Below are 11,794 nucleotides of genomic sequence, written 5' to 3' on the forward strand. Positions count from 1 at the left end.
CACTAATACAAAAAGGATATTACCGCGCACGTATTCGTCACCTGCTGTGTATGTTGGGACGGTCAGCCAAGTATTGAGGCACGCATCAATGAGATACCGCACAGAATGACGGCCTACTCGTTTCCTTTAACGAATCGCTTGTAATTTACTCGCCATCCATCCGTACCAGATCCCATTTTCACAAAACCCGCAGTCCGCAATTTCTTGCCACCCAGGCGGTCGTTTGCTTACGATACCGGTCGCTTTCATGAGTTTCCGGCGCCCGAACGTCAACTATTGACTGTATTTTTTTTTTGTTTAGATTTTAAGAAAGCGTTTGATGTTCATGGTAGAGTGTATAAGCGCGACTGAACGATGACGTAGAAAGAAAACAGATACACGGACACAGCGCTTCTACGTCCTCGTTCAGTCGCGCTTATACAGTCTACCATGGATTCTAACCAACCAGCCCACCAACGTGTTTTAACGTTTGATGTTGTTGCTCATGACCTACTTATCGGTAAATTACGTGCTTACAAAATGGACGATAAGGTAATTGCATGGATAACTGAGTACCTCTTCTTTCGGCAACAGTCTGCAGTTCTCAGCATCAGTTCTTCGGCACTTTCTGCGGTAAATTTTGGTGTGCCCCAGGGATCTGTACTGGGGCCCCTTTTACTTTTAGTGAGTATAAATGATACTACTAGGGGTATTGCGTCACAGTTTCGAATTTTCGCAGACAACTGTCTGGTGTCATCATCATCATCATCAGCCTAGTTACGCCCACTGCAGGGCAAAGGCCTCTCCCATACTTCTCCAACTACCCCGGTCATGTACTAATTGTGGCCATGTTGTCCCTGCAAACGTCTTAATGTCATCCGCCCACCTAACTTTCTGCCGCCCCCTACTACGCTTCCCTTCCCTTGGAATCCAGTCCGTAACCCTTAATGACCATCGGTTATCTTCCCTCCTCATTACATGTCCGGCCCATGCCCATTTCTTTTTCTTGATTTCAACTAAGATGTCATTTACCCGCGTTTGTTCCCTCACCCAATTTGCTCTTTTCTTATACCTTAACGTTACACCTATCATTCTTCTTTCCATAGCTCGTTGCGTCGTCCTCAATTTCAGCAGAACCCTTTTCGTAACCCTCCAGGTTTCTGCCCCATACGTGAGTACTGGTAACACACAGCTGTTATACACTTTCCTCTTGAGGGATAGTGGCAACCTGCTGTTCATGATTTGAGAATGCCTGCCAAACGCACCCCAGCCCATTCTTATTCTTCTGGTTATTTCAGTCTCATGATCCGGATCCGTGATCACTACCTGCCCTAAGTAGATGTATTCCCTTACCACTTCCAGTGCCTCGCTACCTATCGTAAACTGCTGTTCTCTTCCGAGACTGTTAAACATTACTTTAGTTTTCTGTAGATTAGTTTTCAGACCCACCCTTCTGCTTTGCCTCTCCAGGTCAGTGAGCATGCATTGCAATTGATCTCCTGAGTTACTAAGCAAGGCAATATCATCAGCGAATCGCAAGTGTCTAAGGTATTCTCCATCAACTTTTATCCCCAATTCTTCCCACTCCAGGTCTCTGAATACCTCCTGTAAACATGCTGTGAATAGCATTGGAGAGATCGTATCTCCCTGTCTGACGCCTTTCTTTATTGGGATTTTGTTGCTTTCTTTGTGGAGGACTACGGTGGCTGTGGAACCGCTATAGATATCTTCCAGTATCTTTACATATGGCTCATCTACACCCTGATTCCGTAGTGCCTTCATGACTGCTGAGGTTTCGACTGAATCAAATGCTTTTTCGTAATCAATGAAGGCTATATATATAAGGGTTGGTTATATTCCCCACATTTCTCTATCACCTGATTGATAGTGTGAATATGGTCTATTGTTGAGTAGCCTTTACGGAATCCTGCCTGGTTCTTTGGTTGACAGAAGTCTAAGGTATTCCTGATTCTATTTGCGATTACCTTAGTGAATACTTTGTAGGCAACGGACAGTAAGCTGATCGGTCTATAATTTTTCAAGTATTTGGCGTCCCCTTTCTTATGGATTAGGATTATGTTAGCGTTCTTCCAAGATTCCGGTACGTTCGAGGTCATGAGGCATTGTGTATATAGGGCGGCCAATCTTTCTAGGACAGTGTTCCCACCATCCTTAACAAATCTGCTGTTACCTGATCCTCCCCAGCTGCCTTCCCCCTTTGCATAGCTCCCAAGGCGTTCTTTACCTCTTCCGGCGTTACTTGTGGCATTTCAAGTTCCTCTAGACTATTCTCTCTCACCTTATCGTCGTGGGTGTTACTGGTGCTGTATAAATCTCTGTAAAACTCTTCAGCCACTTGAACTATCTCATCCATATTAGTAACGATATTGCCGGCTTTGTCTCTTAACGCACACATCTGATTCTTGCCTATTCCTAGTTTCTTCTTCACTGCTTTTAGGCTTCCTCCGTTCCTGAGAGCCTGTTCAATTCTATCCATATTAATTATAGTTCCTTGTGTCCGCTGTCTTACGCTTGTTGATTAACTTAGAAAGTTCTGCCAGTTCTATTCTAGCTGTAGGATTAGAGGCTTTCATACATTGGCGTTTCTTGATCAGATCTTTCGTCTCCTGCAGTAGCTTACTGATTTCCTGTTTAACGGCGTTACCACCGACTTCTATTGCGCACTCCTTAGTGATACCCATAAGATTGTCGTTCATTGCTTCAACACTATGGTCCTCTTCCTGGGTTAAAGCCGAATACCTGTTCTGTAGCTTGATCCGGAATTCCTCTAGTTTCCCTCTTACCGCTAACTCATTGATTGGCTTCTTATGTACCAGTTTCTTCCGTTCCCTCCTCAAGTCAAGGCTAATTCGAGTTCTTACCATCCTATCGTCACTGCAGCGCACCTTGCCGAGCACGTCTACATCTTGTATGATGCCAGGGTTCGCGCAGAGTATGAAGTCGATTTCATTTCTGGTCTCCCCATTCGGGCTCCTCCACGTCCACTTTCGGCTAACCCGCTTGCGGAAAAAGGTATTCATTATCCGCATATTATTCTGTTCTGCAAACTCTACTAATAACTCTCCCCTGCTATTGCTAGAGACTATGCCATATTCCCCCACTGACTTGTCTCCGGCCTGCTTCTTACCTACCCTAGCATTGAAGTCGCCCATCAGTATAGTGTATTTTGTTTTGACTTTACCCATCGCCGATTCCACGTCTTCATAAAAGCTTTCGACTTCGTGGTCATCATGACTGGATGTAGGGGGGTAGACCTGTACGACCTTCATTTTGTACCTCTTATTAAGTTTCACAACAAGACCTGCCACCCGCTCGTTAATGCTATAGAATTCCTGTATATTACCAGCTATATCCTTATTAATCAGGAATCCGACTCCTAGTTCTCGTCTCTCCGCTAAGCCCCGGTAGCACAGGACGTGCCCGCTTTTTAGCACTGTATATGCTTCTTTTGTCCTCCGAACCTCACTGAGCCCTATTATATCCCATTTACTACCCTCTAATTCCTCCAATAACACTGCTAGACTCGCCTCACTAGATAACGTTCTAACGTTAAACGTTGCCAGGTTCAGATTCCAATGGCGGCCTGTCTGGAGCCAGGTATTCTTAGCACCCTCTGCTGCGTCACAGATCTGACCGCCGCCGTGGTCAGTTGCTTCGCGGCTACTGGAGACTGAGGGCCGGGGTTTGATTGTTGTATTCATATAGGAGGTTGTGGCCAAGTACTGCACCAGGGTGGCCAATCCTGCTCTGGTGAGAGAGTGCGTTACCGGTTCTGGTCACCGGAATCAGGCCGCACTCCAGGCCTGTTTGTGCAATTTTCTCAACACACGGTTTCTTTTTTTTTGTATTTTCCGGTGGAGAATTGTGCGGCACCGGGATTTGAATCACGGTCCTCTTGCACGGGAGGCGGATACTCTACCATCCCCGCAGGAGTTAAACTAAAAATTAAATTATGGGGTTTTACGTGACAAAACCACTTTCTGATTATGAGGCACGCCGTAATGGAGGACTCCGGAAATTTCGACCACCTGGGGTTCTTTAACGTGCACCTAAATCTAAGTACACGGGTGTTTTCGCATTTCGCCCCCATCGAAATGCGGCCGCCGTGGCCGGGATTCGATCCCGTGACCTCGAGCTCAGCAGTCTAACACCATAGCCACTGAGTAACCACGGCGGGTCCCGCAGGAGTTGTACGCCTCATTTAATATACAGTGGTGCCCTATTTGATCAGTCAAGGTGGACCAATCTGAGCTCGGTTATACCGCGTGGATGGCACTCGGCTAGAGAACCTGGTATTTATGACCTGCACAATACATAATTGAGGATATATATCTTTTTTTTAGGAGGGTTCCCGTACAGTGATAAAAAAAAGAAAGACATTAAAAAAAGAAAAAAAAAGGGGGGGGGGGAAGGAACATAACAGGTGATTTGAACTCGTGACCCTTGGATGTTGCCCGGAAAGATAGCTCAGTCGGGTCTGGTGTATACAATTATAAATAGGGTCATTCCACGCTAACTGTCCCAACAATGGTGCTCGAGCAATACACATCTCTTCCGAATTTATTTTTGTAAATTTACACGTATATAAGCATTACTTGCATAGTATCTTTCCAAAATATTTTGAGCGCAAAAATTTTAGCGCTCGTGAGGGCCATTTGAATTTCACGAAAATGTGGAAAACCAGGTGCGAAACAGAAGTTTTCCCGAAATCGACCGTTTCGCGCAATATTTCAAACTTTACATTTTTGCGTTGTCTAAACATTGTTCTTTCATTATAGAACAGTTTCACAAAATGCCTTTTGTTTTTGCATCCTTAGCATCGAGGTGAAAATGCGCAATATTGTAATGGTGAGACTCAAATTCAAAAAGTGCTTTTCTCGGTAACAACGCACATTACTTCGATAAAAATTTCCGTGGCGAAAGTAGTTATTCTTCTCATTAACTCCGCTTTCCTGCGTATTGTTTCTTTCTTTTTTTTTTTTTGATGGACCAGCTTGGTGTGTTACCGACGTCTAAACATAGGCCAGAGAAGCATTTGTGCCGAATTCACGCTTTTATTTTAGATCATGCGCGCAGCACAGGGGCGAAAATAAAATTTTAGAAGATTTTACGATTCAGGGACAGTTCTGTGAAAATAATTCTAGGTTTTCTTCCGTGACCATTTCTTGTAAAAACTTTCCCAAAAATGCTATTATTTGCACATTTTACCTCGGTCTTAAGGGTTAAAGAATGTGAAAGTATTTTGCGAAAGTGTTTCATAATGAAAGAACAATGTCCAGAGAACCAAAAATGCAAAATTTGAAATAATGCGCGAAACGGTCGATTTTTGGCAAATTGTTATTTCGCGCCTGGTTTTCCACCGTTTCGTGAAATTCAAATAGCCCTCACGGACGCAAAACTTTTTCCGCCCAAGATATATTGGGAAAATAATGTGGAACTAATGCGTATATACGTGAAATTTTTTGTGATTTTTTTAGAGATGGATATTGGTCGAGCGCCACGGCTGGGACAGTTGGCGTGCAATGACTCAATAATGAAGTTGATATTCTTAGCCTTCAAAGTTACTTGGATATAATGGCATCTCGGTGAACGAATGAGAGATGTCACTTAACGCAAAAAAAATTGTGTAAGCATCACCTTTACAAGGAAACATTCATTCGAGTCATGCAAGACATTACGCACGGTTACAGAATACAAATATATGGGTGTTATATTCACGTCAGACTTAAAATGTAGCAGACATGTTAGAAATATTAGGAATAAAGCGGCGCGTAGTTTGGGCTTCCTGAAATGAGCTGAAATGACAAGGTTTAAAAAACCGTCGAAAGTGGCTTTAACTTTTTTCAGAATATACACTACTCTAAAACAGGTATAGATAGAGCAGCGTATAGCAGAACGCCATCATATATCTCACAAGGAAGAGACCATAGTCTGAAAATTTATGAAGTTCCTTTTAGATGTGACATTAAGACGGCAAGCTGGGCGAGTTGGTGATTCAACATGTTCCTATGGGTGGGCAGCGCAACCCGGACGAAGGACGAGAGAAGTACACAATACGAGCGCAGACTAACAACTGGTTTATTATTTCAAGCAACGAACTATAATATACAGAAAATGTAAACACGTGTAAGTGACGTTTACAAGGGTGTTAGCCTAGCTTGCCATTCAAAAAATCAGTTCCTTTATCCTGCAGAGTGATAGAAGTCTGGCTGACGCATGCGCCTGAGTTCACATGCATGAAGTAGGCCTCTACTGCGCTGCCCACCCAAGGAAGATAGATGTGACATCTTAAGTTATTCGTCTTTTCCTGGTACATATAAGAATCTGGAATGTTCTTCCGCCTGCAAATGTTTACATATCGTCCAATGATTATTTTTGTTGCCCTTTGTGCGCTTGATTTGAGTCTCAATTATATTAGGTTGCATAGAATGTATGCCTCTTGCTGTAATGCCAGTATAGACAAAACAGGCACTGAAATAAATAAAAGTACATACATTTTCGCGCTTCTTCTGTGGTTTGAACACCACTCCGCCTACATTACAACATAGATGGTATATCGGTCTTGAGTGATGGATCATAAGAAACAAGCAGAATCGAGCGAAAGGTATCATTACATTACACGGGCCTTATAATTTCTTTCTCAGTGCGATAAGTTCTAACTTTGTGATATTTATGCATAGTTTCGGTATGCAATGACGTCAAATGTCGTGCGGGGATACGACGCTGTAGTCGAAAACTTAAATCTAGCACCGTGACCAACTTTGGCGAATCACAGTGATGGTTTATGGGGCTGGGAATTAAAAAGTACCATTTCAATGTTTGATACCATATTCACATTAACAAATTGCGTCCACGTAGTACGGGACTGCTGTGGCGATCGGAAGCCGTTCATTGTGATCTTCTCGAATGTGTCTTCGATGTAACGAAACGGTACGGTCTTCCGACTGACCGCGGTCAGCGTTATCTTACTGTTGACGATGGATGCGAGGCGTATCACAAATTACACACGAGCAGCGTCGGAAAAGAGATAATGTAGCGACCGCTGGTCACGTGGTTTGAACACCGTGGACAGAGGAGCTCACATCGAAAACCGTGCCGCCCGTCACTGTGCCTTTATCACTTCGACGGTGTCTGCAAAGCAGATCTTGCAACCAGCCTACCGTAATAACCTAACATGATCCTTCAATATTGAAGGGGCCCGACACTGAAAAATTATGAAAACTAATTTTTCAGCTTCATCTTCATGACTTTATTGCCACCGCCGTGTCTCCCCGTATGTATTATTCACACTGTGTAACATGTTTCTCAACTGCTGAACAAGATGTTCCCCAGCAGTTGGCCAACGTGTTGGTCAAGATCGGCGTTACCAAACAACATGTCACATTGCACAACAGTGTTGGCGACAGCAGCGATGCTGCCGAGTGTGATATTGTCGGCAACAAAAAATAAGAAACAGCGTTGGCCAACATACTCGGCCGTGCTTTCTTTCTTTTTTCTTTCTTTGTTTCTATTGGTATATATTTTCCATCGCACAATTTAGACAAGAAGCACTGAAACTTCGCGTGCCAACAGCACCACCGTAACACACAGCCTAACGGACGTAGGAAACAGCTTTTAGTAAGGAATGCTGCAATTTCGGGTCAGCGAATTCACCGCTAATCTCGAGGCGCATGTGACCAGCCTCTGATGTGACCGAGCAGCGCCGGGCTAGAACGTTACAGCGCACGCGCGGGAGGCGCACGGCCAAGGACATAGCTTGTCTGGACACGCCGGGCGTTAGCGAGCGTTGATTAATGCGCGCGTCTCTCACAGTTCAAAATATCGTATATGTCGTCGTGGCCTCCCTACCAAAGGCTGTCGGCATGTTTTAGTGCATACACTCAACTTGCCGTAACGCCTACTGGCCATATCGTTGAGCCCCTTTGATGCTTCGGCAAAATTTTTATTGGAGGAACCTCATGGGCGGCGCGCGCTGAAACTCCGCAACTCCATTTTTGTTAACTTATTCTACTCGTGTGCTTTCGGCATCTTCGCGATTATTCGGCCAAAACGTGGCCACGACATCGTATTTTCGCTCAACTAGTTCATTCATATCAAGTGGTTCGGTCTGCATTGTAACGTAACACAGGGACCGAGTGGTTTTTGTTTCCTTTTCTGTCATCCATGTGTTATGCTGACCGATCCAGGAACTACGACGATGCAGACATCCGAGCGTGTTGGGTAATATTAGCAGAGAGCGTAGAAGTGTCACCACCATTCACGAGACGCGCTGAATCCAGCCGTCCCAGTCTTATAAAAGAAAATTTGCCGTCCGCAGCCACGCTTGGCGTCTCTGACTTTATTTAGATTGAGGTTATACGGTCTCGCTAAATTAGGAACTGTTGGCTAACAAGCCGTCAGCGCTTGTTGAGGACGTGTTTGCTAACAGCTGTCGGTTGCCCAGTGTGACTCGGAGGGTCGCTGGCAGCACGTTTATTACGAACTGTGCCGGTCAACTTTGTTTCGCACTGTAAATGGTCCCAAAGCACCTCATTCCGCCAATAATGGCTGGAAACGTATCATACATGGAGATATTGGCATGGTTTCTTTTCTTTTCTGCTAAACAAATCAGGTTATCCTGGCGACACGCATTCAGGACAACCAATTGCAGTAAGTATATAATAACAAATAAAGAAACTAAAACTGCAAGCTTTGCGCATTTACTTCAAGATAAAAACATATTGATAAAATAAAACTCATAAGAACCATGCCGGAGATTATCTTCTCGCGGAGAGTTTTCGTAATGTTTCTAACCTCATTGCTGTACAACGGAATGGTGTATTCTTCTCCATGTTCGGGCACATGTTCTGCCGATTCATCAGCTCATACATATGCTAACCCACTGAAATGCAATTTCGTTACACCGCGAGTTCCCGTAGCAGTGTCAGCTCAGCAGTTTCCACGATTACTTTACTGTGTGCCCCTTTTTTCCTGAACTTCGCAGAGCATGCGGATCAAGTGCAGACTGTGATTCTGCGCAAACTATCGATCCATCTGGAATCTGACTTGCCGCAATAAATTTTGTCGCTTCCAAAGTCGCGTACAGTTCTCCGTCATTGGGGTGGTAACAAACACCACAAGTAACACCACCATGCGTTGTACTTACTCTTAATGTCGCTATAGCAAAGCTGACGTTGAACTGTCTTTAATTCACAAGCCAGCTGTGTACACTTGTTTTGCACCGGCGTGCTGGTTGTATATTGGATATTACATAATTACACCGCCAGTTATTGGTGAAACTTGACACTTTTTCTTCATTCCCTTAATGTTTACGATAACTCGTAGCTCTGGCTATAGGGGGTATGCGCATGACGTCATCCGCTAAGAGCGCTAGCGGAGGCCGCCATGACTTCGGTCGCAAGTTCGCGCTGCCTACGCGAGCAGGCCTGCGTCGCCGAGCAGCTACGAATACGCACGAACCGTCCAACGCACTTTTCAAAGTGTTTTTCTGACTTGGTTATCGAGTGGCACGTCGTACGTCAACGATGCGCTTAACCACGTACGTGCGTGGGTAAAATGAACGAGAAAACTCACGCTCTGAAAACAATGTGCGCTTGTGCGATTGTGTCGACCCGCTCGAACTCAAAGATGATGAGCTTCGGCGCGATGTCGGACTACTGCCTAGCGTGGATCTCGCAGACCTCAAGGATAACCTTGTGAATGTAATGAGTTTCGTGATCCGCGAGCAATTGAAAGCTTACAAGTCGATCGACGGCCACAATATCTGACGAGCGACTGTGTCCAGCAGCCGTGTGTCAAAGTGCTCGCGTAACATGATCACCTTCATTACGCAATTTGCTGCGTGTGGTCCACTTGTGTCGTTAAAGGCAGCATTAACGTTGCTTCACTAAAAAAAAGAAAAAAAAGAACACCCCGAGAAGTAAACATTGATCCCACAGCCTTCGTAATTCTTATGTTGCGTCAATTCTGCTGGTCTTGCTAAAACAATTCCTTTTTGCCCTCCCAGGTTTATCAATCACAATCATTCAATGAAAAGCCACTCATACCATGGCTTCTCGTAAAAGACTGCAAGGTACTGCCTGCACATTCCACCTGCAAGGCAGGCCTTGCAGAGGCATGCTCCCACACATAGCTGCTGTGCTCTATTACATTGAGGCTGTAGTGAAGAGAGACAACCAGGTATCGAGACGAACCCAACCTGGACAACATTCCTATCGCCGGGCTTATTTCTTGTGTGATTGCTGAAGCGAAACACACCACAGTTCACCATGACCACGAAGCTCAGTTGACGCACGGCCACGGCGCTTAGTCGTGCTGGATGTGCAGGCACTGTAGGTAGACCCGTTCAATAAACAAATACCAACAGCACCAACAACAAAGGCGGCGCGCTGCAAGCCACCATCCTTCGGTCACCCTCTAAAGTTTTGCCTCGCACCCACGCTGGGCGCGATAGGATCTTATCGCACCTGGACTTTAACGGAACATCACGGCGACGGTGACAGCGGAAATAGGCCTGGAGTGAGCCTATAACTGCTATAGCAATAAACGATAACGACTGATTCGTACCTGGCCAGTTTTGAATATACGAGGGCGAATCAGAAAGTCTTTGCCTTTATATATGTTTTTTGCCAAATTACGGCTGTATTTGCGAAGTGACTGTATCCATTACCAGCGGTGGACCTTTCTTGGACCGGCCCGGCCTTATTTGCCGTTAGCGCCGCTGTATACAGCGCTGCTGTCATTTGTTGAAGATGGCGGTTGAGCTTCACACGTCCACGGTGTACGAGCAACGAAGTGTGATTCGTATTCTGCGGAGCAAGGGACGAACGCCCATCGAAATCCACAGGGAAATGCAGCCCACGTATGGGGAAAGGTGTATCGCTTTGAGAAGCGTGAGATGCTGGTGTTATGAGTTCGCAAAAGGCCGTGAAGGCTTGCATGACTATGAGCGTTCGGGGAGGCCGCGTGCGTCGCTGACTGACGACAACATTTCACAAATGTAGTGCTACGATGGAACAAATGTCTGAGCCGGTGTGGGGACTATGCGTAAAAATAGTGTAAGGTATGTAGAATCATATTTGTAATTACTTGCATGTACCTCATTTTTCTGCTAATAAAAAATAAGGGCAAAGACTTTCGGATTCGCCCTCATGCATTACATCTACTTCTCAGTGGCAAAGTGGCCAGCAGTCCACTTTGTGACTTCTGCGGATGCAATGAAACAATCGAGCATCTTCTTTGTCAGTGCTCTCGTTTTAACCCACAAAGATCGGTCCTCTCAGCCACCCTAGACAAACTGGACAAGCGCCCGATGTCAGAAAACAAGATCCTTGGAAACTGGCCTACGCGAACATCAGCGCGATCTGCTATGAAGGCGCTGCTGCGATACTTGAAAAACACGGGACTTTCTGACAAATTGTGACTGTACACTGTGGGACGTAGGACCGTACGGTGACACTGCGTAAGACTAGGAACGCCTTTGCGGGCTGCGTGACAGTGCCCACAGAAACAGTTCGTGTGTACGTGCGTGTGTGTGTTTAGGTTTTTCTTTTCTTTTTTTTTATCCTTCTCTCTCTCACCTATTGCATCCCCTTGCCCCTCCCCCAGTACAGGGTAGCCAACCGGAGATAATCTCGGGTTAACCTCCCTGTCTTTCCTTTGCCTTTCTTTCTCTCTCTCTCTCTCTATCTATCTCTCTCTCTCTCTCTCTCAGTGGCAACACTTCCGAGAGCTTGTGGCACTGATGCTGAGTAAATGTACGAAAAAATGCCGTATTGTCTCCCTCTCTTTCGAC

This window comes from Dermacentor andersoni, chromosome 1 (assembly GCF_023375885.2).
Source record: "Dermacentor andersoni chromosome 1, qqDerAnde1_hic_scaffold, whole genome shotgun sequence".
NCBI classification, from domain to species: Eukaryota; Metazoa; Arthropoda; class Arachnida; order Ixodida; family Ixodidae; genus Dermacentor; species Dermacentor andersoni.